Below are 26,840 nucleotides of genomic sequence, written 5' to 3' on the forward strand. Positions count from 1 at the left end.
AAAAAAAAAAAAAAAAAAAATGCTCCCAAATAAACTGTACACATATCTCATAAGAGACCTTCCAATTTCAGCTATATTAAAATGTAAAACTGTTTGGAGAAATGCCTTAAATTTGTGTTGTTTCTTTGGGCTCCTCTAAACTCCCCGTATCAGTGTTCCCCCTGGGAAGGACACTCAGGAAATCCTTCCCAATGTCTACCTGCCTCTCTTGAAGGAATTTAAAGCTTGCAAAAGAAGGGACTGGGTGAAAAGCAAACCCAACCAACCACCTATTACTCAGGAGAAAATTCTAAACCCTCAGAGTCTCCCTAGGGATTGCTATGCTCCCTGGACTCTCCAAAGTCATTTTGTCTCATTGCCTGACTCCACAGAGCCCAGCATGAACCAAACCTTCCAGGCAGCAGAAGCAGACTCAGTTTGGTGAGATCATAACACCTATGTGCAGAGCCTCATTTCCAAATTCCTGAACACATCAAGAGGGCATGAGTTTCCAACTAAAGGGCAAGAGCCAGGCATGGGCTTAAATATCAGTTTTTCCTTGGACTGACTGTGGAGATCTTCTCTAACCTCTCTCAGTCTCCGTTTCCTATCTGTAAGATGGGAGCAAGGAAATTTGCTTTACAGAATGGCCGGGAGTACTAAATAAAGTCAAATGAATGAAGGACTAAACAAAGTAAAAGCGCCTGGAGCACCTCAGCAAAGGCTCGTTCCTTTCTGTCCTAGCCAGATACAATTGCTGCACTTCTCTGTGCCTGTTTTCACTTACAGAACAGGAGGGACCTGTCCCACGCTTTACTAAGTGCCAGTGTTCATTCCAAGCATTTATGTGCCTCAACTCATTTAATCCTCACCTCATGTAAATCAAGGTAGGTTCTATTTTTATTCCCATTTTACAGAAGAAGAAACTGAGAAACAACAGAACACAAGAAAGTCTATGATTTTTAACAGCCTACCTACCAAGCTTGGGACGCTATACAACACAAACAAATCCCATCAAAAAGCATCCATCTACTGGGTTTCCAACTTTTACCTGGCATAAGCTTCAGTTATCTGAAAATCTGAAAACACAGAAAACTGTTGGCCCATAGATAGCAGCAACAGGAGAAGCTAGTGTAACTGTTCCACCCAGTTAGCACAGGTCAAAGGCTGCTGTTCGAAGCCCCATCTGCTCTGATGGAGGCACAAGGAGCCCCCGGAAGCAGGAGGTCCTGAGGGCAGGGTAGCCCAGCTCCATGCTGCTCCTTTAAGTCCATTTGCAGCCAAGCAGCAGGAAGCCCCTCTCACCCCCAATTAGCCAGCAGCAGACATTTGAAGCAAGGCCAGCAGCAAACAAACACCACAGAAGGCCTGGCTGTCACCAGCATTGTTGGGCTGTATCTGACGCATATCTACGCCCCTGCCATGTTTCCTTGTTCCTCAGAAGGACCTCAGGATGCAGGCATCTGAAACCAGGTCTGGGGGAGGGGGGTGTGCAGAAGACCTGGCTCTCTCTGACTCAGAAAATACAGGCAGATTTTAAATGAGCAGGAGAGAAAGCTCCCATCAGATAGCAACTCAGTGACCCACAGACACGGCAGCCACAGCCATGTACACACACAGCTCACAACACCCCGAGGCACACACAGCACACAAGCCGGCCCACTTTGCCAGACGCAAAGTCACTCCTGCTGCTCACCCCACCCTGAGCAGGGCTGCACGGACAGGAACAGCCCAACACTTCCCACACGCCCACTGCGAGGAACAGTCTTCGTGGCCCTGAGCACAGGTGAATTCAGGAAGCCAAAGGGGAAAGAGCAGTGGTACATGGTCAGGGGTGTGGGGGAGCAGGAGCCAGCAGGGATGGGAGGTACCAGAGCAGCCCAGGGGTCCCTGATGCACGCCCACATCTCTGGGTTCCTTCAAAAAGGCCCATCTGAGCCTGGCCACCCCATGCAGCCTGGGCAAGCAGCAAATTCCCCTCAACTCTGGCTGCCCCATCTGTGCCCGGCCCATCCCAGAGGTCTGTGAAGCCTCGAGGCACATGGATGAAAGGTAGGGAGAAGGTGTCACATATACAAGGGCAGGTGCACAAACAGGGGAGCGCTGGCAGGAGGATAACAACTGGAAAATGATGGGGTGGCAGCGTGGAGAGCCAGAATTTTAGGAATGGAGGTGTTAGGAGGAGCAAAACAGAGCAGGGCTTGTGGGCAAGCATATCATTGGAACACATTCGGTGTAAATGTGATTCGGTCATGTTAGCTCATGTAATCCTTCCAACAACAGGTACCACAGTCATAACAACTCCATCTGAGGCCACTGAAACTTAGCAAGGAGAAATGAGTTGGCCAAAGTCATACAGCTAGGAATGAACTCAAAACCAGGAGGGCTAGATGACAAATTTGTATCCCCATAGGCAATGGGTCCCAGAGAGTATAACAGCATAGATCACAGGAAGGACCCGGAGAGGGAAAAGGGACGGGGTATGGCCAAGGGGCCCCTGCTGACCAGGATCCCAGCTCCTGAGGATGACAGGGATCAGGGAGTTTAGGCTGCAGTGATTCAGTGGCTGGGCCTCTGGGGAGCATTTCCAGAGCCCCAGACAGCTCTGCATAGTCTCAGCACCACCTGCCCAGCAGAAACCGAACCATTACTCATAACTGTTACTCACTTTGCCCCTGCACCCCCGCCCCCAGCACAACTCTCCCTCCAGCTGTTCCCTGAAGTGGCCATGGAAGGGCCAGCAGATCTGTCCAGTACCCTCCCTGGCTGGCTTGGTTAGCCCAGTCTTGCCAGCCGAAGGCCACCTGAGTCACTAGGACAGATACGGAGACTGTGGCCCACTCATCCCTGACAGCTGTTGGCCTCTGCTCTGTTCCAAAACACAGAGCCGTGTGGAAGAATGGTTACCAGGCAAACAATGTCCCAACCCTGGGGTTGGAAAAGCCAGCATCCCAGTAGCTGCCTGGGGACCCTCAGGACCCCTATCTCCATGCTGGAGACCTCTTCTAATGCCCCAAGAGCAGGGGCTCTGGCAGAAAGACTCACAGACTTGCAAAATGTCAGCAATGCTGGAAAGAAACAACTCTCCTAACTTCAGCCTCTCATTCCACAAGTGAGGAAAGGGAATTCGTTTGTCCAAGGTCACACAGTGCCAAGGGGGACCCGTAGGATACAGGACTCCCCTGCTCTGAGTCTGTCCACTAGGCAGGCCCCTCCGACTGCCGTGGGGAAGAGGGCAAGCTCCCTGAATCTGTTCTCATCCCTCCCGCTGCAGAACAGCAGCTGTCCCACTGCACTTCAGACAGATCTGAAGGAAAAATGGGACCACAGCTAGACAATGCTGACCAGGAGGAGGTGATTTCTAACAGTGCAGGGGGCTCAGGCTCACAGCGCAGAGGTAGACTGTTCTGCCCCTGGGGCAGGAGATGGACCACCGGCTGTCTGACATGGGAAGATAAGAGGAACTCTTACGATCCCAGCCTGCTTGAGGTTCACCTCTCCTCCGTCAACCCCACTCCTCTCTTCTGCTGCCCCAAGGCTGCTCCCTGGAATCCAGAGGAACTACACATGTGGTGGCAGAGGCAGCTTAGGAGCCACTGTGAATTCCTCCTCATCCTCCCGGGGAGCTTCGTCTCTCTCAGGTACTCTCGCACCCCCTTCTGGGCAGCTGCACTCATTAAAGCCAGGAAGACCCTGACCCCTGCACCATTAGTAGTAATGATAACAACAATGATCAAGATGAGGGTTACCCAGCAAGGCCTCAGGCAAGCCCAGTTTTCTCTGCCCATGAGTTCAGGGAAGCACTGAGCTGTCCACAGTCACACAGCCTGCCAGGTTTCATAGCCAGAGAGTACACCTGCAGGGTCTGTAACCCTGACCCCACACCTCACCGCCTGCCTCCTGAGAGGTCCCAGCTGCAAGAAGTGAAAGCTCCTGAGATTCCCACACAGTCACCCAACACCTGTGAAATGCTAGCACCAGACTTGGGGACACTTGACATTCCTGCTGACTCTAGACAAGGAGCCCCTGTCCCCACCCACCAAGAACACTTAGTGCCAAGCTGGGAACCAGTGTCTCCAAGCAGACAGGCTCCTCCACCTGAGGAGGTGACACTCCTGTTCATTTATTCACTCATTCATTCATTCAACAGTGTGTCTACTATGTGCCAGGCCAGACAGTAAAAGATGTCCCTAAATGAGCCCCTTGGTGCCTTAGAAATGCGGGCTGCCCACAGTGTACCCTTACTCTTGCCTGCTGCATCCCACACTGGCATGGGAAGCTGAGGGCTCTCCCCTGACCTGAGATATCTCCCGAAGATTTCAACACCTCCTTGGTCTCTCCACTCAAAATCAGACACATGGGAAGGAGGCCTTGGGTGACAGTGTCACAGGAGGAGGAAGAGAGGATTCTCAGCCCATGGCTGAGCAATCTGGACACAGATCTCCAGGGACACAGTCCCAGCAGCTGCCCTATCCCCACGCCTCCTCTGCCCAACCTCCTTCCTAAGTCACAAGCTCATCACGTTTCTCTGTGTGAAAACCCTCTGCTGCTCCACCCTTTATCCTGGCCCAGAACACTGCCCACGTCTAAGCCCTGGCCCCCAAAGCCATGCCATTTTTAAACCATCATTGTACCAGGCCCTGGGCTGAACACTGTAAATAGTATCTCCTGTGTTCTTTTGTTTGTTTGCTTGCTTGTTTGCTTGCTTTTGGTTTTTTGAGACAGGGTCTCACTAGTAGTTCTGGCTGGCCTTGAACTCACAATGATCCTCCCATTTCAGACTCCTGGGTGTTAGAACAACAGGTATGCGCCACTCTGCCTGGCCCAGTGTGTCTTGTTTTGACTCCCCCATAGCACAATGAGATTTGGACGATTAACCCCATTTTACAAATGCACATGCTAAGGCTCTGATAATGTCACACAGGTAGTAATCCTCAGAGCTGGGAAGGACACTCAGGCTTGTCCACCTCCAGCACAGAGCCACAGCCATCATTTCATCCAACCTTATATGCACACCTCCCCCTTGCCTAAAGAAGCTTTAGTCCCCTTTCCCCCACTGCAAAACTCCTTCTCAGCCTTCAAAACCTACCCCAAATAGCCCTTCTCTGAAGCTTTCTCCACACCACAAGCTCAAGTGAACTGCTTCCTGCTTGACATTCCCACTGCATTTTGGAGAAACACTCTACTCCTCTTTGTCTCCCATGAGACCCTGTCTTCTAGGCCTTTTCAGCCCCATACCTGGCACCTTGCCTGGCACAGGGTGGATGCCCTAAAAGGCTTTTAACATGAACAATCAGGAAGCTCTACAAGTCCAGCTGGGCTCAGCCGCTGCCACACAGCCTCCAGGAGGATGCAAGGAGCCACTCCTGGGGCAGCCATCACTCCCAGCACAAATCACAGATGGGCATCAAGTGCCCCTAGTCACAGCCCAACACCCCGCTCAGCTCAGACCCCCCTTCCTAGCTTGGCAGCCCCTCTCTGCTCAACCAGCTCTGCTGTTTCTGGGAGTCTCAGCCGGTGATTAGGGCCCTAATCAGCAGGACTTCCTGCCAGCGACTGCCAGAAGTGGGGGTGGGGCAGAGAGGGAAGCAAGGTCAATCCAAGGTGAAGTTCTGCAGCCTGGGACCAGGGGAGGCCCTGGCAGGAAGATGGGCTCTAAGTCCTCCAGTCTTACATCAGCCTCTCCAGCACTGATAAAAGACTCAGACCTGCTGGCAGGAGAACACTGCTCCCCACAGCCCCCGACTGCTGTGGGTGGGGGACTCTCGGATATAGACCCTTTCCTGCGCTTCCCTTGAAGCCACACCCCTACCGAACCCACAGACTTCTAGACCCCAGGACTGCTCAGGTCTGCCTGGGGTCAAGGGTCAAAGGTAAAGCCCACCTCTGAAGAGCAGTGGCTTAGAGAGGGGGCAGAGGTGAGCGAGCAGGGGCTGAGAAGGGAAGAGAAATGGGGCCTGCTGGGCTCAGGAACCCTCCCAGCTGTCATCATCATCAACCTGGGCCCATACTTTCTTAAAAAAAAAAAAAAATAGTTTAACGCCTTTCGCAGCTGCAACTGGGTGGGTCAGGGGTCCGGAAATGGAGCAACCCCTGCCTCCCTGGGTGGGGCTCAGGCTGGGTGGAGAGCCAGCTTGGCAGGCCATGGGGCTGACCCCTGCTAATGAGGAATGTCAGAGGTGCCGGAAATTGGAGGACCCAGGAGAGGGCAGAGGCCTGGGATGGAGAAACAGTGTGAACAGGAGCCTGAACCTTCCCTGGTTTCAAAGCTGTCAGCTTATATGGTATCCAGGAAGGGCTAGACAGTGCTCTCCCCAAACTCCATCAATGACTGAATGGGAGTCGCAGCAGGAGGAACGCAGGTTAAATTTCCAGGAGTTCTACAGGGTATAAGACACAACAACTTGCATCAGTTATTTGGTAATCCCACTTTAAAATGTAGGTGTCACTCCTATGAGTAGAGTCCAAGGTCAAGAGTAGCCTGCCTGGAGGCTGGACCACGTCCTTGCCAGGCCTGAGAGGCTCTGATTCAGTGACCTTCCTGGAGGGGTGGGAAGGGATCCCAACACAGCAGCTGGGCTTTTTTTTCTTGTACCAGAGATTGAGCCCAGGGCCTTTGCACTGAGCAACATTCCCTACCCAGGATAGGCTCAAACTTGCAGTCCTGCCTCAGCCCTGCAGAGTGCAGGGATCACAGGCATGCACCACCATGACTGGCTCTGGGCTGGTTTATAATAACGTGTCTTGTTTACAGTGATGGCAACTTTCTCAGAGTCCTCCATAAACACAGATCTGTGTTGGCTCCCTTGGGAGATGAAGCCTCTAGAGGTCCCCTCAGTTCCCAGCTTCTCTTTAATTGCAGAGAGAGAGAGCGACATAGCTGGGGAAAGGAAGACTCTGGGTTGTGATGCTAAGACTCCTTAAGGGAAAGCCAAGCCACCCTCCCTTGCACTCCTGAGTCCCCTAATCCTCCCTGCCTCAGTGAGGAAACAGCCAGGATGAGAGATAAAAGGGTCAACCAAGAGGTGGGCCCTGGGACAAACATGCGACCTTCACTATCCTAACCACAACTAACACTGCCTGGGCACAACCTATGTGCCAGGCACTACTCAAAGTGCTTTAAATAAACTAACTCACTTGGCCTTCACAACATGCCATGAAACAGGTCCTTATTCCATTTCACATTGAGGAAACTGAGGCTCACAGAGATCCAGTCATTTGCCAAGCCCACTCAGCTAATAAAAGGGTTGTCATGTGGCTCCCGCGCTCCGCCTGGCTATATACATCTCTCGGTAAACACTGACTAACAAATCTTCATCAGGTCCTGTCCCAGGCCCTCTGGGACCAGTGATGCTGCTGGATGACTGGTGAGCACACCGGGAACTTACAGAGATCAAAGGCAGTGGGGGGGGGCTCCACCTCTGCCGCAGGAGGCCTAGGAAGGTTCCTGGGAGAATCAGAACCAGAGCTGGGACCTTCCCCATGCAGAGAGTAGATTCCAGCCAGTCAATCCTGTGACCCTCATCCCAATGAGCTCCCTGGAACCCGCCCTTCTGGGCCAGGCCCTCTGCTTCCCCACCCAGGCCTGAGTGGAGCTTGCAGCCCTAAAAAGGCAGGGATCACAGAGCCCAGGCGAGCCCTAGTTGAAGCAGTGCCAGGGACCAGCTCAGACCACCTTCCAGCCCATTCCACTCCAGCCCCAACTGCACGGAGACCAGCCAAGGAGGGATAAGTAGGAAGATGGCCAAGGTCACAACCTGGAGACCTCTGGCCTCCCCCAGTCTTCCCCTGGGGACAGGAAAGTGCTTCGGGCCATGTGGGAGAAGGAAAGAGGGGAGAGCTAGGTGTGATCCTGCATAATGGACGGGGGGCACCAGGAGGAGGGAATGGCTGGGCACAGCTGTGAGGCTGGCAGCCTGGCCACCCCACCATGCTCGTTCCAGCCAACTGTGCCTAATAGCTGTGGGGACCTAAAGAACCAGCCAGCCAGGGAGACATGGGGCCAGTGGCACAGGGTGACAGGGTTGAGGACAAACTGAAAAAAAGTCCTTCCCCGTCTCAGAAAACCTCCTTCCCCCATCCCTAGAGTCACGTATCTCCTGATTCACTTTCTTCCAAGTCTAGCTAGTAACTGGGAGGCCTACCCTGCCTGTCTTCTCTGTCCTCCATCTCCAAACACATTCCTCAGTTTCCCTTTCTGGGGTCAAAGAGACTTACATCCCTGGAAATAAATGAAGAAGCAGCAAAGGCCTACACCCCAAAGCCTGTGCAAGCCACTTAGCTCTCCGTTCTTCCCCGTACCCTGCTCTCTACTGTTTGGTCCTTTCTATCTGGAGGCAAGAGTATCCTAATCCAGTCCCTGGCTAGAGACAGGGGACTCCAGTTAGAAATCAGGACACTCCTCGCCTTCAGAGGAAGCCAGGAGTGTGAGCTGCTGCCCTAACTTAATGACCTCAGACTCTTACTCCTTCAGGCTCTCTGCTCAGGAGAAAAGGGGTCACAGGGCATCCACAGAGCAGGGGCTGCCATGGAGATAGGCAGGCTGGGACAGGAAGGGTGGAGCCCAAGAGGGTCCCAAACCCACCCAGGGAAGCCCACCTGGACACAGCCACCCTGAGGAGCCCTGCGTTTGGGGTGGGGAGAGCTACAAGCCCACCCCTACTACCTGGCCTCTCACTACTACCCACCCGACCCAGCCTCCATCCAGAGAGGACCTTGAGATCACACACACAATTACACAAGCCACTTCCAGCTGCAGTGATAAGCTTGTGCTATTTACAAATGTGGAAACTGAGGCCTACCCGAGCCCCAGCCCTGGGTTCTTCTTCAACTGATGCTCTTCTGCCCACCATCTTCATCTCAAGTTGCCCAGTATGATAGCACTCACCCCTTGCCCTTGGTAGTAGGGGTTGGGGACAATGTCTATAGCACTTGCTGTCCCCTCCACTCTCCACTGTGTCATGCAACTCACAGGACCACTCCAAACCTCCAGGAGTCGGCCACAGGGCAAGACACGCTGAACCAAGAGGAATGGGAAGCCCTCAGAACTGTTGCAGGAAACTGCTGCTAGGGGAAACCTGATGGGGAGCTGAGAGATAGGTTCCATGGAGGGGCTGGTCCAAGGGCAGAGTGTCAGGCTCTCTGTTCCCCATGCCTAAAAGTCCTGTCCGTGCCCACACCCTACACCAACAATGACAGCTTCCCGATCCCCCATTCTGGTGTCAGAGAATTCCCCAACTCCAAGGATCCCAGGACCTCAGTATCCCAGGAGACCTTAAAGATCATGTCTCTAACCACATCCCAGCTCAGGAATCCTCCCCAGCTGTGGTCCAGCCTCTGTCTGCCCTAACCCGGGACAAGAAGCTCACTACCTTACAAGGCAGCCCACCCTCCTGTTGACGGACCGCCAGAGCCTTACAAGCAAGCTCCTTGTTAAACTGAGCTGCACCTCTGGGCCTCACTCCTTCCACTACACAGACACCCATTCTACCCCCTTTGCTTCCTGCTCCTGCGCCAGGAGAAACAGGACTCTGAGGGGTCCCCGATCCAAGCATCAGCCACGACCATCAGCACCCACATGGTCTCAGAATGGCAGCCTCTTTCCTGGTCTCGTATGCACACCACTGAACACCAGCTCTCCAGCTTGAAAATTCCTGGACACAGCCACCCCCATGGGAAGTTCTGCACTGGGCTCCGAGGGAAGTGAAGTATGAAGAAGCATGGGAAGAGGGAGGGGAAAGTGCTGTTTAAGGCCAAGGGGACGGCTGGGTGGGAAGTGTTGGACCAGAGGGTCCCTCAGCCCTAACAAGCTTTGAGGTCCTGAGGCAGGAACTGAGATGAGGGAGACAGGAGTCACCCACCGGCAAGGGCAGGAGGGACTTGAGGCCAAGTCTGAGCCACAGCGGTCCCCACCCCAGCCCTGGGCAGCTTCAGGAAGGGGAAAAACTCCCTCACGCCCTCCCATTCCACCTCTGCTCTGCCACCCAGAAGAGAAGTCCCTGACCCCAAAGACTCTGGAACCCTAGTTTCCAGCCACCCCTCCTGTCCTCACCCCACAACTGGAGTCTCACCCTCCCCAGCCCAGCACCCATCCTGTCCCCTAACCTCCTCCCACCCCCTGTCAGTCTTCTCTGCCCCCCCCAGTCACCCCCTCCCAGTTTCCTCTTCTAGGACAGCGCAGCCTAAAAACATTTGGGCAGGCAGTCCTGGCCCTGGTCCTGAGTGGGGGCCTGGAGGGACACTGGGCTTAGCTCCGTGTGGCTTCTCCAGCTCTGGGAAGGGGTGGTGGGCAGGGCATCAGAGTGAAAGGGACAGGAGGGGTGGTGGTGGAAGGCAGCTGCCCAAGTCTGTTCATTAACCACCTGGATTAGCCATTTCTACTCAGAGGGGGAGAATGAGCCTGTTGGCTGGGGGAAGGCTGAAGGGGGCATGAGTACCTGGCTATGCCCGTGGGCAAGGGAGCACCAGACCCACAAGGAGGTAGGGAGCTTTTACCTGTAACCCTGTGGGCCAGCAGCCCCTCCCCTGCAGCCCTGGTCAGCCCTCTGGGAGCAGAGAGGAAGGTGCCTCCACAGCAGCCCCAGGGCACCGCAGAGAAGAGCAGAAAAGCTTCACGCCCCCTCTCGCTGTCCTCCCCAAGCACAGCCCTACTGTGGGCAGAAGGGAGCAGAAAAGACCCTGGGCCTTCTGCCCTCTTGGTCACTTGTCCCTCCCCATGCCCTCCCCTGGCTGGCCTTGGGCTCAAACAGCCACTGACACCAGCAACTTCCCCAGCAAACAAAACTCCTCCTGACTGGTCGATCTCTCCGTGGACACACGGACAGCCACACCCCAGACATCTCCACCAGACCCAGGAAACAACTTAAGAAGGGGGCTGACAGATTGGCCTCTGGGGGGCTTGCAGGTCCCTGAGACATGACAGGGCGGGGCTGACCTCCCCTTCCCCTAGTTTACACCCTAAGGTCTTGACAGCATCAACGGGGACTCGCAGGCAGCTCTGGTGGGCTCCATCCCCTACACACACACACACACACACACACACACACACACACATCTCACCTTTCCCACGGAGGACCCACTAGTGGGGTGGGGGTCTGGGGTCGAAAACCGGAGGCGTTGGGCCGGTGGCAGGGCAGCCGCTGTGGCTGGCTGAACAGAAGGGAGTTGCCAAGATAAAAGCGGTGAGTGAGCTTCGTGCCAGGAGGGAGTGGGGCGGTGGGAGGTGAGCTGGTCCCAAGGCCAGGGCTGGGAGCGACTGAGCCAGCGCAAGGCGCTGCCGGTCGGGCTCCCCTTTTTTTGCCAGTGCACGCCTCCTTCCCGGAGTCAGCGGCTGCCGCCCCCCACCGCCGCTGCTGCCTCCTTTAACCCCTGCGGCGCTCACTGGACCGCGCACACCCAGCGCCCAGCTCCCCATTGCCCAAGCCTGGACACCTGGGGCAGGAAGTGAAGCTCCTGCAACCCTTGGCCTAGCAGCTTCCTGGGGGTTTAGGAGGAGGGCAGGAAGAAAGCAGGAAGGAATGAGAACGCCACCAGGCCCGGGACCCCCCAGGAGAGACAGAGATGCGGGAAAAGGCCAAAGAACTGCTGGGGAGAAGCTAGTGAGGTAATAAAGCTTTTGAGAGCACTTTCCTTGATGGCATTTCCAACACGCACTCCGTGACCACAAGCCAGGAATCTCCCTTCTTGGACCTGTTTTTTCTTTAGCTGTCATATATGGGATAACCATCCCTGCTTTGTCCCTGGGCCTTAAGGACCCTTGTGACTGTGTATTCAGAAGTGATTGGAACTGCGCTCTGGTTGATGAAATGCACAAGTCAACTCTCTTTGAAATACTTCAAAAAAGTAAGACAGAAGGGCCAAGTGTGGTGGTGCATGCCTGTAACCCCAGCAATCTGGAGGCTGAGACAGGAGGATGGCAGCAAGTTCAAGGCCAGTCTGAGCGATGGAATGAGCTCAAGTCTGACCTCGACTACATAGGGAGACTCTGTCTCAAGAGAGAGAGAGAGAGAGAGAGAGAGAGAGAGAGATGGATTGATGGAAATGTGATAAAACAAATACCATCGTCTCAAATCAGCAGATGCTCAAGGCCATTCTATAAAACAGGATAATATTTGCATATAATCTAGGTGCAGCCTCCTGTAAGTTACCTCTAGAATGCTTATAATAACTAATCCAGGGTAAATGTTATCTGGTTGTACTCCAGTCTTTTTTCAAAATAATGACAAAAATCTCTACATGGTCAGAACAGTCCATTTTCGTCTTGAATATTTTCAATCTGCATTGGTGACTCTATGGATGTGAACCCCACAGGTATGGAGGGTAGACTTAGACCGGAGTAGAATCTAGGGAGTTTATCATATACTCATGTCAACTTCCTATATGTATGAATTTATTTGTAATTAAAAATAATGGGAAGTGTTGGAAGAAAGGATTCAAATATGATACATGCATTTACAAATCTGCCAAAATGAAACCCATGAAAAATAATGGGGCAGGGTTTAATTGGAAAGTCATATAAATGATAAAAAATGACAGCAGATGGGATTCTCTTGAAAGGAAGGGGGAAAATTATTTGCTGCATACTTACTGTATATTATTTTAAAGAATAATATTCTGCTGGGTATGGTGGTGCACACCTATAATCTCAGCACTCAAGAGGCTGAGGCAGGAGGATCGCTGCAAGTTTGAGGCCAGTCTGGGCTACACAGTAAATTCAAGGCCAACCTGAACTATATAGCAAGACCCAATCTCAAAACAATTGTAGGGGTGGGTAGGGAGGGGCAGCTTCTCTGGAACAGATGTGGGAAGGGCAAAGAGGAACAACATTCCTCCCCCCCACAAGCAGACAAGACGACTTCATCTCCTCTCAGGTGGCAGAGTTTGGGCTCTCAGACTCCCAAATTTAGGCATCTCAGAACCTATAGCTTCAGTGGCAGCTTCAGTGTTCAAGAATACTGAAGCTACACAAAGTTGCAAAGATGAAAAAATGATACACTATGTGGGGACACCTGGCCAGGTGCTCCCCATCTCTCTCTCCAGCTCCAAGCCAAGGCTCCCACTCACTGACCCCCAACTCTGAGGCAAAGATGACTCCTAATTGCCCCATCCTGCCTAACCCACCACCACCACCACCACCAACACCACTGTAGACTAAAGACCCCTCAGGTGCTGGTCAGGGGAGAGAGGAACAGGATTCTCCATAGGAAAATGGTCGTAAGCTATAAAATCAAGCACCTGCTTACACGCTCAGGTCTCCAGAGCAGCAGATGGCACCATCCTCCCAGCTCTTCCTGCGACCCATGTTATCCGGGCTAACATCCCAGGATCCCCAGCTCCCCACGGCCTGGCATCACCAGGGCCAGCCCAGAGCAGGCACTGCCTGGGCTCTAGGTGCAGCCCCGGCTCAAACCCTCTCCCTCCATCTCACAGCCTTGCCTCCCCAACTTTTTCAACACACAGTTCCCTCTTCTCACTATCAGCATTCAGGGTTCAGTTCAAAAGCCACATCCTCAACCCATCCTTGAGGGCACTGCCTCCACCTGCCCAAACCCCACCACACCCTCAGTTTTTACTCATTTACCAATGCCAGGTGCATGTACTTCTGTATCGCCTCTTTGTTGAGCAATGGAAGATGTATTTATTCATGCTTTTCCTTTCCCTTTCCTACTTTATCCAGCCCCAGACATGAGATTGATACATAGTAGATTCTCAATAAATGTAGAACAGATGAATGAATGATAGAGAGATGGCCAATAAATGGTTGGTTAATAACTGAATAAAAGAACATTTTAAAATGCTTAATATTGCACAAGGCTATACCCAGGTAATTGCACACAGACTGTTATCTTGGAAGCTATATAAACATAAGCAGGAGACTGACTTTGCTAGGACTCAAGAACCATAGAACTGTTACACAGAGTCCCAGAAGATGCAGGAGCTTCTGGGCGATGTCCTCCTCCAGCTGCCCTCCAGAACCTTTGGAGGCCGCACTCTCTACCTGTACCCAACACCACCCTCTCTGATCACCCCAGCACCTGAGCAGAATCAGGAGCTCAGCAAGTCCCAACGAAACAAACTGAGAGAAAGTTAAGGAGATAGAGGACTTCAGAGAAGAAGCTATCTATCCCACAGCTTGCTATCCACCCTACACACACACACACACACACACACACACACACACACACACTCACACACGCACACGCACACACGCGCGCTGAGGACTGCTTTCTGAAGAAGTTTGCTTGGCTCCCTTCCTTTCCCCCCTCCCCCCTTCCCTCCTCCCCTGAGCCACCAGGACTAGGGTTCCCAGGGTTTCCCATCCCCCAGCCATGCCCTTACCCTCCTCCCTCCCTCCCTCACATCCCCATGTGCAAGACTGCACATCTGGTTCCAGTTGTTGGTCCATTCAGGGTAGGCCTGGGGGGTTCTCATAAAACTGAATAATACCAGTGTTGGAGCTGGTGGAGCTGGGAGGGGGAGGGCAGGAGGTGGTGCCGGTGGGAGAGGGGATAGCAGCAAGAGGTAAGGAGCCCCAAGACCAAGAAAGGAGACGGCTGTGCCTGGCATCTTCGAGGGCTCAGTGGATGTCTGTTAGCCGAAGACAGAGCTGCAGAAACAGATGGCAGGAAAGCCAGGAGCAGAGAGACTGGGACAAAGAGGGTATCAGAAGCAGAGACCCAGAAGGAGGAGAGAGATGGAGTTGGGGGTGGCGGGAGAGCACCACAGAGCAACAGAGAGGCCATTGAGAAGACCAAGAAGAAAAGAATTGTGTGTCAGGGCCAGGTGCTGAGTTAGGCACTTCCAGTGGAAGAGGGGGGACGTGACAGAAAGGGGGACAAAAGACACAGAGAAGCAAAGAAAGAGCCAGGACTGAGGTCCAAATCCAGTTTCCCTGGCCTCTCAGCCCCACCTCCACTCAAGGCCTTTCGATGACTGGTGACCGGGAATGGGCAGGTCCCCACCTAGAGCGGCATGTATTTGCTCCTTCATTGCTTTTTCATCCACATCGAGGTGCCTACCCACTGCCCTACCTTTCCCACAAGTATTTCCGCAAAAGTCCCCTTGAGACCTAGGAGGTGGTCACGGTTCCTCTCTTCATCTTGGAGATGGGTTCACAGCAGCTGAGTGCAACCAGAGAGCAGCTGATGAGGGGGATTTGGATCCGGGTCTTCCACCTCAAGCCAGTGTCACCATAGGACACAACAGGAAATTCTGGCTCCCAGACCACAGCTCCCTGAAGGGAGGGGATCACTTCCCAGATCTTCTTATGAGGGCGGGATGTGTCTACTTGCTGGACCTACTCTTCTCTTCCCTCTCCGTCACAGAGGGGCCAGGGCCACACACCCAGATCCCAAGGGCAGGGGCCACTTGGGTACAGCATTTCTTTCCCCCATGAGGTCCCAGGAGGTGGGGGTTTTCTGGGCACTGAATCCTGCAGCCAAACCCACAGCTGGCTGGGAGCCGGGCTCAGAGATCAACCTCTGCATTGGTCACTGTCTATGCATTTGAGTTGTGTCCTCCCCTTCTGACTTTACCCCTCCCTCTGAGTCTGGGCTGTGCCCAGAGTCTCAGAGTCATCTCCTAGAAGCCCCCTACCTAGGGTTCTCTCCAGACCAGACCCCTAGAAGGCACACCCACACTACTGCTCTCAAATCCCTGCCTCCCCTTTCCCCAGATACTGGGTTCTCACCTACTTATTAGCCTTTAAAACACCCCTCCTCTCCACCCATTCTCCTGCATGCATTCCCAACAGCTCGGAAGATCCAGCAGTGGGCACAGGCCTCCAGGGAGGGAGAAGTGCCCAGCCTTCCTCTCTTCAGCTTCCCTCTTGGGTTTGTACCCTTGTCGGAGGGCAGGGGGAGCCTGGGGAACAGCACGAAGTGGGCCCTTCCCCTCCGGCCCCTCTGTGACCAAAGATGAGTTTCTCTCCTTCCTCACTTTAGTCTCTTCACCTGGTGGCCTCCAATGGACTCCGTGTTCCCCAGGGATGCCTGGGAACACGTGTCTGGGGCAGATGTTGGTTCCTGGCAGGAGGTCCGCACTGGGGCCGGTTCACGCACACAAACCCTTTGTCTCCCTGAGCAGCTGGGTTTTTAAAGTTGGAAGGACCCTGGGGACTTTGCTATCTCCAGGGCAGGATTCCTCTGGGGCTGCCCCTCCGCCCCTTCCTGAAAACACACCCACCTTGACCTGGGTCCTTCCAGGGAGCCCAAGACCCCTCCCTCGCTCACCACATGCACCCCTCTAATCCCCATATGCTCAGGCTCTCAGGATGGACCATCAGGGAATCCCCCAGCTCCAGATTATCTGAACTTCAGGAAGGTGTTGACAGGATCCCTGATGAAATTCTTGGAGAGGAGATAGAAAGCCGAGTGGATTCCTCGCCAGCAAGCAAAGGGGTGTTGATTAATAGATCAATGTCAACTTCCTGACTTGCCAAAGGGTTCTGTCCTCTGCCCTGGCTTGTTCCACATACTTATCAGTAACACAGGTTAAGATGTAGAATGGAGACTTCGCAAGCACACGATGTAAAAAATAGCAAATGAAAGAGGTAAGGCTCCGAAATTAATCAAAATGCAAAAATTGACTGTATAAATGGGCCAGAATTAGCGAAGGAACTTTTCTCTTGGGGTCATGTCCTGAACTACTGTTCAAAAGTCATAAGAAATATGAGCTAATAATAGTTCATGCAAGGAAAGTTCTAAAATATAGTGAAAACAGAAATGCAGCTTAGTTAACAACAACAGGATATGGCTGCCCCCCAAAAAGCACAGGTACTTTTTGCAACATTAATAAAAGTATAAAGTCTAAATCAAGGGGGATTTAAGGTCCACTCTACTCCACCCTGCTTGGACACAATCAGAAATTTTATACCTTATAAACCAACAAGTATCCAATACATATTTGTTGAATAAAGGCACAAGGAAAGTCTAAGGAAATTGGACCCAATTTTTATTTCAGGCAATCAAGGAAAGATATGGCAGGCATCATCAAATACTTGAGAAATTATCTTGGGAAAATGAGCCAGGGCAAACTCCACCACCCATGTCCACCTCCCTTGTCTCTCTGCCCCTTTGAATCCTGGGAACCTGGAACCATTTCCATTCATCTCAAGATGTTCGTGAAGTAGAAGCAGCCAGGGGCGCGTCCTGAGACGAGAGAGCTTTCTGTAGGCCAGACCTGTGGGCCGAGCAGTGGGAAGTATGCAGGCTCCACTGCAAGAGCTGACCTTTTGGCCAAGCCAGCCTGAGCAGGGGTAGGTGAGGAGGCCTCCTCTAGCCCCAGCTGGGCACTGCTGCCCAAAGTCTGGAGCTGCCCGATGGTCGGGTCCAGGCCTGTGGTCCCTCTCCCTCCTCTCCCCTTCCTATCCCTGCCCTCTCTCGTCACCCATGTGGCCTTCCTCCTCCTCCCGCTCTGCCCATCACCTCCCTCCGCTCACCTTCCTGTCTGCCCCACATGTCCTCACTCCTTCCACTTGACCTTGGCCTTCAGTCCTCTCACGTTCTAGTGAGGCTGTCCTCCTGCCCTGGGCTCCATAGTGGTGGACTGTCCAGCACTCACTCCTCGGCTCCTGCTTCTGTAGGCTTAAATTAGCCAGTACTCTCGGGCTGGAGAGAGCGGTGGACTACCCTACTGAGGACTCCGCTCCACCCTACGAATACAGATGATCCCTTTGCTGCACTTTTAGTCAGGGTACCCTCCTTCCTGGGTATGAGACTCCGAGGAACTCAGCTCCGTCCCACTGAAGCCCAGCCGTGGGAGGCAGAGAATCCAGGCTATGAAGCTGCATGCACCACAACTGAAGCCTAGCACCCTACTTCCTGGCTGTGTGGCCTCAGGCAAATTACTTAACTGCTTGGAGCACTAAGCGCCCCGATGTTACCTCTTCCCACATCTTCCTCCTTCGGAGACACCATCCTCATACTCACCCCAGAGTCCCAATTCATCTCTCTCACCCCTGTATCTCTGGGGCTGTGTTTAATAAATGCTCAAGTTTATTGAGTGCTTTCCAGAGGCCAGGAACTATTTTTAGAGCTTCCTGGGTGTAAATCCATTCTAATCTCCCTAACAATCCTCAGTATTGACGTTTTGTTGTTTGGTTTGTTTGGTTTTGAGATGGGGTCTCCATATGTAGTCGTCTGGCCTTGAACTCACTATGTAATGGGGTCTCCATATGCAGTCGTCTGGCCTTGAACTCACTATGTAGCCCAGGCAGGCGTCAAACTCAGCACCATCCTCCTGCCTCAGCCTCCCCTGTGCTGGGACCATAGGCATGCACCCCCACACCCAGCAGTATTGACCATTATTAACCCCATTTTATAGATGAGGAAACTGCAATTCTGAGACATCCAGGCAGCCATGTTATGGTGCAGGACCACAGGGCCATAAATATTCAATATCCTGGGCCCTGTGGGGCTCCCCTTCTGCCCAGCAAGGGTTCAGCAGCCTCTGATTGCACAGCGCCCCACCCTACGGCTCGCTGCCTCCACACAGACAGCTCCCACCAGGGTGCAAATCTTTTCCTGGGTCCCTGCCTTCCACTTCAGAGAAGAAGTTCCTTCAACACTTTATCAGAGATCACACACACACACACACACACACACACACACACACACACTCACAATCTCCCAGAGGAATGGCTTCACAGGCTGGGCATCCCAGCTTCCTGTTTCTCGACGCTTGCACACTCTGCTCAGCTGTCTGGTTCTGATCCTCTGCCAGGCAGCTCTCATGCACTCACTCCCCCACCCGTTCACTCAGCACAGGCTCTGTGGGCACCTGCAGTAAAACCAGGCAGGGCTCCTGCCCTCAAGGAGCACATGGTCTACCAGAAGTAGGCACTGAAGAAACACACACACACACACACACACACACACACACACACACACACACACACAAGAATCAGAAACTCAAACTGGGGCATGGTGGAGCAGGCCTGTAACCCCTGCATTCTGAGAGGATGAGGCAGGAAGACCGAAAGTTTAAACCCAACCTGGGCAATTCATTGACTTAGACCCTGTCTTACAAAATGAAAATCTAAGTAAGGGTTGGGGATGAGGCTTGGTGCAAAAGCCTTGGGCTTAATCTCCAGTACACAGATAGCACTGAATGATGTGAAAGGAAAGAAATAACGCCTGGAGGGGGCATCCCAGAGATGCAGCAGCTAATGGACACTTACCAGGAGAGAGGTGCTCTTGTGAGCTGAGACTGCATTAGGCCATCAGCCCCTCACCGCAACCCATTGCTCCATCCCTGCTTTGAACAGCTGAAAGACTCAGACACAAGAGGCCAATCACGCTCCCAAAGTAATAAAACAGCAAATCAGCGGGCATGACAGGATTTGATCGCTGAGTCTGTCTTTACTCTGAACCCTATGCTACATTATCTCTAAGATGCTCAGAAGTCCATGAGGACGCGGTTCCCAATCTAACCCTCCCCCTGCCTATACCCCTACATGCCAGGCACCAAAGGCAGTGGTCCATCCTGGCAGTGCCCAAACTCCAGACACTCCGCTTGTTCTGCACTCAGGCTGCTTGATCTTGACTCTGGTGGGCTTCATGGTAGCTGGAAGGGCAGTCCAGGGGGATGTGAATGGGCCGATGGCCACCACCTCCAAGAGCAGCTTGCTTGGGACGTGGCTCCTGGTCTCACTGAAGGAACTGGCCATGGGCTAGTGAGGGTCAGGGAGGACAAGTAGGGAGTCCTAGCATCACCACAGGACGGAGCTCAATGGAGTGTGGCTGAGAGTAGGTCTCAAACCCGCAGCCCCCGGTGCAGGTCCCTGTGCCATGTTGGTACCCATGAGATAAGGCCTGGCCTGTCCCACCTGGGGATGGAAGCTAGAGCCTCCTCGGGGACTCGAGGTACCAAGCAATCACAGGAACTGGGTAAAAGATGCTCAGCAGCACGTGCAGCACAGAACAACCAGAGCAGGGCGGGGGAAGCAAGGGGCAGCAGCCAGAGCCCCTTCGGGTGCCTCTCCCCAGGGACCCTGTGGGTGACTGTTTTCTTGGAACGCTGTGTTCAGGCTGTGAGACTTGGCTCAAACACTCTGCCCTGCCCGGCAAATCTCCAGGTGCCTGTTTAATAATGTACAGCCAACCAGCCATTATCTGCAGATTACAAAACAATTTTTTTGGGGGGGTGGTTGTTTTGGTTGGTGGTGGTGGTGGTAGAAGGTTGTTTTGTTTTTGTTTTTGTTTCTGTTTTGGGGTTTGGGGGGGTTTTTTGTTGTTGTTTTGTTTCTTCCAGGTAGTGGAGATTATGAAAAACAAGTCTTTTCTGGCCCTCCTCCAGGGCAATCACAGCCTGCCCTGGCTGAGGGATTCTGGCAAATTCCACCTGACTTTGACATGCCCCACATGCCCGGGTGCCAAAGTGCTCACCCCCACCTCCACACTCCTGGCGACACCCAGGGTCTGCTCCCCAAGTGGGGGGACACAGGATGTGCGGTCCGGCAGCACCAGCATGAGGTGGGCCCTGTCCTTCCTAGGAATCCAGTGCTGTCTGGCCAGACAGGAGCAGAAGGTGAAGCTGGTGGAAACCAACCAGGAGACAAGGGCAAGGTCAACAGTCAGGTAACCACTTCTCCCAGAACAGCCCAGGTGACAGGGTGAGGACACCGTGGCACGGTGGGCTTTGGCTCCATTTTGCTTGTAAGTCACGAGTTACAATAGGACCAAGGAGCACAGAGGCAGAAAACACACAGAAAAGCAGAGAGAGGGAGGAGGGGAAACATCTGCCCAAAAGCTGCATGCTGAGCAGGAAGACCGGGCCATCCGCAGCCACTGGCCTGGGGAGAAAGCCTGCCAGGCTCTGCCTAACTCTTCAGCCTGGCAAAGTACTGCCACCCCAGAAACCTGAGCGGAAACTGCAGCATGGTGCGAGAGCAGCCCAGAGCCAGGACTGGGATGTGAGGGCTCTGCTCTGGCTCCCTGGTGACCCTGGGCCAGTCCGGGGCTTCTCTCACTGCTGTGAGCTGGGAGTTTCCCATCCTGCCCAGGGATCCAGCCAGAAAGGGGCTGCCAAGGCCAGGTGGGACCTTTAATCGAGGCAGTGGTAGTGATGGCAATGATGGAACCACACTGTCCTTTCTGAAGGCCTCAGTATGCATCAGAAAGTGCATTTTCTTTACTCCTCACAGTAACTCTAACTAGCAGGAACTATTATGGTCACCATGGTACAGATAAGGAAAATGAGGCTTGGAGAGAAGTTAATTCCCTTGCCCAAGGTCACCAGGCTAGTGAGTGACAGAGTCAGGACTCTCAGCCTGCTTAGCCAGATTTCTGGTACACGCCTGTGATCCCAGCACTTGGGAAGCTGAGTCAGGGACTGTTGCAAGTTTGAGCCCAGCCAGAACTACACAGTAAGACCCTGTCTCAAAAAAAGAAAGAAAAAAGAAAGAAAAAGAGAGAGAGAACTCAGGCTGTCTGACCTCAGGACTCTTTATTATGCTGCCTTAGAGAGTGCAGCCAACAAAAGTAGTGCATTCCCCTCTGCCAAGAGCCCCAGCAGCCCCTCCTGCCCACCTGCACATCTGTGCCTGCTGTCCCTCCTCCTGCGATCATGCCACCCTGGCTCTCACCACACTGTGACGGGGTCCTCAGCCTCCCATGGTCCACTCCTTTCCTCCAGAAAAGACTTGTTTTTCATAATCTCCACTACCTGGCAGTGTTTTCTGCCCCTGCACTCCCCAGGTTCCCTGGGGCCTTCCTGCTTCCCATCCCACAGGCACAGCTGCACAATCATCCACACTCACACCCTCACTCGTACATGTGCTGCACACCACACACACACACACACACATTTCCATGCATGAACGCTCCCACACATGCCCACAGTTACAAGTACTCAAGGACTACAGGCTTCAGATGCAGGTACACGCTGCGCATACATGCTTGGAAACCGCATCATGGGCTGCTGGCTGGGCTCAAGCTGTCTGGGCAGGCAGAACTGGATAGGTGTCCAACATGCCCCCGGGTGCTTATTCCAAAGGCGAGAAGGCTGCCGAGAAGGCTGCCGGCTAATAATACCACAGTGCATTCCTGGCCAGAGATAAGCGGCCCCAAGCATCCTCGGCACGTTCTGGCCTTGGTGTCTCAGCCCTGTGGATTCCACCCACCCGCAGCACCATCCTGGGGGAGCTGCAGAAGCCGGCGCCACTGACACAGACACCTTGGCCCGGGGCCTGCCACCCTCCCTTACGCTCTGCTTCTCCTTCCCCAGGGCCTCTGGTCCCACTGTGGGCATCAGTTTCCCCTCAGAGATACCCACACAGGGAAGGAAGGAGAGAGGAGGCCTGTGTGCATCCTGACAAGAGGGCCACTGCAATCACTGTCCTTGCAGCCCACATCCACCTCCCTCTAAGCCGGGGCCCATAGGTGGTGCACTGGCTCAAGTACCAAGTACTCATTGCCTGGCAACTGCCTGGCACCACACGGATGCAATAGGAGCCCCTCTTGCCAGGGACTTCAGGCATCCTTTCCACTCCCTCACAACATCATTGTCATTGTGGTCACTGGACAGGTAAGGGCTCTGCAGCTTACTGAGCTGGCACGGACAGGAAGAAAGAGATCCAGAATTCCAACTCCTAAGCCAAGACTTTCCATGACCTCAAGCTATCCTCCTGTCTGGCTGACTCTTGGAATCACATGTTTCCAGTGCCCCCAGGGCAGATCAGAGACAGCCCTTGTCTTGGAGGAAACACTTGTGTTCATTACAGGCTCAGGAATGGGGGGCTCTCGGCACACAAAGGTGATACCCCACAAATTGTTGGGCAGCTGGGGCTTGTTCCGGAGCCTCTGCCTCTGCTTCAGAGAAGGAGGAGGGTCCTTAGAAGAGGGGACAAGTGGACATGAGCCTCCCCTAGCCCTCTGAGTCACAGAGTATTCTGTAGAAAACTCAAGAGATGTGAAGAGAAAGAGGCTCCTCCATCCATTGTATCCGTCTCAGTTACTTTTCCTCGTTGCTGAGACAAAATACCTGACACCCAAAGTTAAAGGAGGAAAGGTTTATTTGGATTAGTTTGTAGAGGTTGCAGTTCATAGTTGGCTGGTTCCAAGGCAGGGTGGCATGACACAGGGGCATCACAGAGGAGAAATAGTTCATGGCAACAGCAGCCTTCTTTTTTGTTCCCTATATTCTATCCAAGCTACACACCCTTAGGGCAAGTAGCACTCACACCAGGGGTGGCCTTCCCATTACCTACACCCAGAATTATGCCAAACCAATCAGTGGGTTAATTTAGTAATCACACAAACCCTTAATCCCAGCATCACTTACTCTAGATCCAGATACCTCTGAAAAGTCCCACCTAGGATCGAATGAGGCTTTGTGGGGACATCTAAATATAAGTCTTAATCAAAAAGGAGAAGTCTGGGCCGGGAATATAGCTCAGTGGCACATGTGCCTGCCTGGCAAGCTCAAGGTCCTGAGTTCAATCACTGGTACCAGAAAGAAAAAAAAAAAAAAGGAGGGGTCTTTGGTTGTCAGAGTGAGGGCCCCAAAAAAGGCTGAGATCTGGGGACCAAAGCAGGACCTAGAAGACATGAACATATGGCTTCTGGAGGGGCACAGAACAAGAAGGGAGTAACAGGGGCAGACAGATGTCAGACAGGAAAGAGAAACAGCAAAGATCTAAGGACCAGGAGGGGACCTAAAACCTCCAATGTTCTGAGCAACTGAGTCTATGAGGTCTAGAGTTCTTCGGAACATTTTTCCAATGAGAACACTGTGACCAAAGAAGGCTACAGCTTCCCCAAAGGTGCCCAGGACCTGAGAATGAGACCTGCACATCCCCACAGCCTCAGTTTCCCTAAAATAAACCAAACCAGTCAACAGAACCACGGCATGAGATGTTGTAAGAAAAGGGAAAAGAGGAAGAAAGCAGGCCGGGATGCAACTCTCCCAGCCCCAAGGAGTCCCAGGGGTAAGGAAGATCTGAGCAGCCTCTGAGTCTGAAAGCTGTGGCATCCAGGCTCAGAGGGGCAGGACCTTGGCTGGCAATGACAGCATGGGCACAAGGAAGCCATGGGGACACAATTGAAGGCAGGGTATGGTTCCATGCCTTCACCTCCAGGCTAGCAGCCCCCACCCTGTAAGGCAGATGTACTTCCCTGAGCTGAGTGACCCCACTGCCAGCCCCCTAGTGCTGCCTGCTGCTCCCAAGCTCAGCAAGCCAGAGGCACCGCCCTCATGGGGTAAGGCGCACAGGGAGCCAACCCACAGGAGCTCCCCCTTTCTGCTCACCCAAGAGTGATGCTTTCTCCCTCTGTCTCTGGCCAAACATAGCCAAAGCCAGAGCCCACAGGGCCTAGAGGCAGGAGGCTGAAGGTAGCCAGATACACACCCATCGGAAAAAGTGATCACATAGCATCAGTTAATTGGTTCAAAGACAGAGGTAATGATCTATGTCAATACGTGATGATTATCTCAATAGACTGGCTAGATAGAGTGTGAATTCCAAGCCCATTGCCCAGTTCAAAGGAATAAAGCAAAACAAGAAGCTTTTGAGATAACCAGGGAAAATTGAACACAGACAATAGTAACTGATCTCAAGGAATTATTATTAATTATGTTATCTGGGATGATGGTATTAAGGGCAGTGTTAAAATTAAAACCTCTTATCTGTTAACAATACATACTGAAGTATTTAAGTGAAAGGATGCAATGTCTGGGATTTGCTTTAAAAACACTCCAGCAAAACATAAATAAAGGGCAAAAGGATAGAGTGGGGGGAAAAAATAAAACAAAAACAGCAAAGAGTCAATGGCTACTGAAGCAGGAGAAGGATGCAAAGGAGTTCACTCTACTGCTCTGTATGTTTTAAATCTACCATAAGCAAAGAATTCATACACACACACAAAACTAAAATAAAACAGAGAGAGAAATCTATTGGATCCCGTGTCACCTAAAGGGTGATATGAAAGATGATTTTAGTTGGAAACATGGAAACAATAATTTCAAAATTTATGTATTTAGAAAAAAAATGCATGGCTGGACATGGAGGTGCACACGGGTAATTCCAGCACTCTGGGAGGCTGAGGCAGGAGAACTGCAAGTTCAGGCCCAGCTTGGGGAACACAGAGAGAGACACACAGAGAGAGACCACAAAATAAAAAATAAAAAGGCCGGGATATAGCTCAGTGCAAAGGCCCTAGGTTCAATCCCCAATATGAGAGAGAGAAAGAGAGATGAGAGAGAGAGAGAGAGAGAGAGAGAGAGAAATCATTCTAGCTTAAGTCCATAAATCCCTTCACTCAGAATAAGAAAGAGGTTAAAGAGCAAATCGCTTTTACACTATGAAGTGAGCAATAGTATAGGACGGCAACGCGTGGTTCAGAGATCTAGCTGGCAGCATTCAGAAAGCTGAGAGCTCTCCCAAACACCCAGCGGGAAGCCAACACGTGACCCACACAGGCGTCAAGTATCCTCTGCCCATGCCATGTCTGCGCCCACAGCACAAAGGTACAAGGCTAAGCCTGGGGCATGATGTCAGGAGGAACCTGGCTGGAGCGCAGGATAGACGGAGAAGACAGTAAACAACAATCACCGAGATGGTTCATCCAGGGCAGCTCCGGCCTGGCAGGGCTTCTCTTATCTCCAATCTGCACACAGCCCTCAGAGGGAGACCTTCTCAGGTTTATGTCACAGCTGGGAAAGTGTGGTTGAGAGAGGAGGAGACTTTCTCCAAGTCAAGCTTCATGCCTAACATCACACAGCTGACCAATGCTAATGTCCCAGTACCCCTGCCCATGCCCAGCCTATCTCAGCCCAAGAGAGGCAGGGAGGGGAGGCAGGACTTTTTCAGGACTGCGATGCTAGGATCACAGCCCCAGCCCGGTATGTGGAAGAGCCAGGATTTGAACCTGTGCCTCTCTCACATCCATGCCCACACACATGGAACCTCATGGGCAGACAGAGAATGGTCCAGCAGGACTGGTATTGTACAAGAAATGGCTGGCAGGGAAAGGTGACACCAAGCTGCACGGGGTTGGATTAGGAGAGGGACTGGAAGTTAGAAGGGAAGGCTGTGTGGCTTGTTTAAAATTTCCTTGCTTTGCTTTGGGCTGGACTTATGCCAACTCTGTATGCAAATCTAGGTTATTCCATGCCTCCTACAAGCTCTAGTCAAAATGAGTTCAATTAATAAAAATGGAGAAATTAGCGTAATTTCTTAAAATGTGAGGCTCGTGGAGGAAATATTATTAAAAATGTGTATTTAGTGTTCATTCAGAACCTACAACAGACCTGAAGGCTGAGGGGTCTGTAACATCCAGGCAGGGGTATCTGCTTGGCCAATTTTCCAGCTGCCACCTCTAGAAACTGGGATGGAACGAGGGACCCTCTGCAGAGCTCTCTGCACTCCTATCCACCCTGAGATCCAGTCCGTCCCTCCTGCCCACCAGGTACCCTGGGGATGCCAGGACCCTAGTCAAGTCCTGCATGCTGGGCTGAGAAGGAACCCAGCACTGAGGCTACATGCTAGTTGCTTAATGAACATCAAGTAGTCTCAGCATCACTATTGGGGGGGTGTTTATTTGTTGTTGTTTTGAGACAGGGTCTCACTATGTAGTTCAGACTGCTCTGGGACTCACTGTGTAGCCCAGGCTGGTCTCAAACTCACAGCGATCCTCCTGCCTCAGCCTCCCGAGTGCTGGGATTACAGGCCTGCGCCACCACGCCCGGCTTCAGCATCACTATCATTGTTCTTGCCATGAGGTACTCCACCCAGGTGCACACCTGGGTCCCCGGGCACTCAAAGTTCTGCCAAGCCCACTGGGAAGAAGTACAAGCCGGCAGACAGAGACACAGCTGGACATTCTGAGGGCGCAAGACGCAATGGGGCTGGCCAGCCTCAGCCT

At 52.7% G+C, this 26,840-nt stretch overlaps 1 protein-coding gene across 4 annotated transcripts in view; it reads right to left on the reverse strand.

The window, feature by feature from the left end:
- Tns1 (tensin 1) overlaps nt 1-26,840 on the reverse strand; it is a 165,155-nt gene that overhangs the window by 121,598 nt on the left and 16,717 nt on the right. Inside the window, exon 1 of one of the 4 annotated variants that reach the window (XM_033764620.1) lies at nt 11,038-11,263. The exons of the other annotated variants lie outside the window; for them this stretch is intronic. The gene's annotated coding sequence lies outside the window, so the exon portion shown is untranslated. Of the gene's footprint in view, nt 1-11,037; nt 11,264-26,840 lie in introns of those variants that run through there. 4 annotated transcript variants of the gene reach the window in all.

This window comes from Fukomys damarensis, unplaced genomic scaffold, assembly GCF_012274545.1.
Source record: "Fukomys damarensis isolate Sample0158 unplaced genomic scaffold, DMR_v1.0_HiC HiC_scaffold_16, whole genome shotgun sequence".
NCBI classification, from domain to species: Eukaryota; Metazoa; Chordata; class Mammalia; order Rodentia; family Bathyergidae; genus Fukomys; species Fukomys damarensis.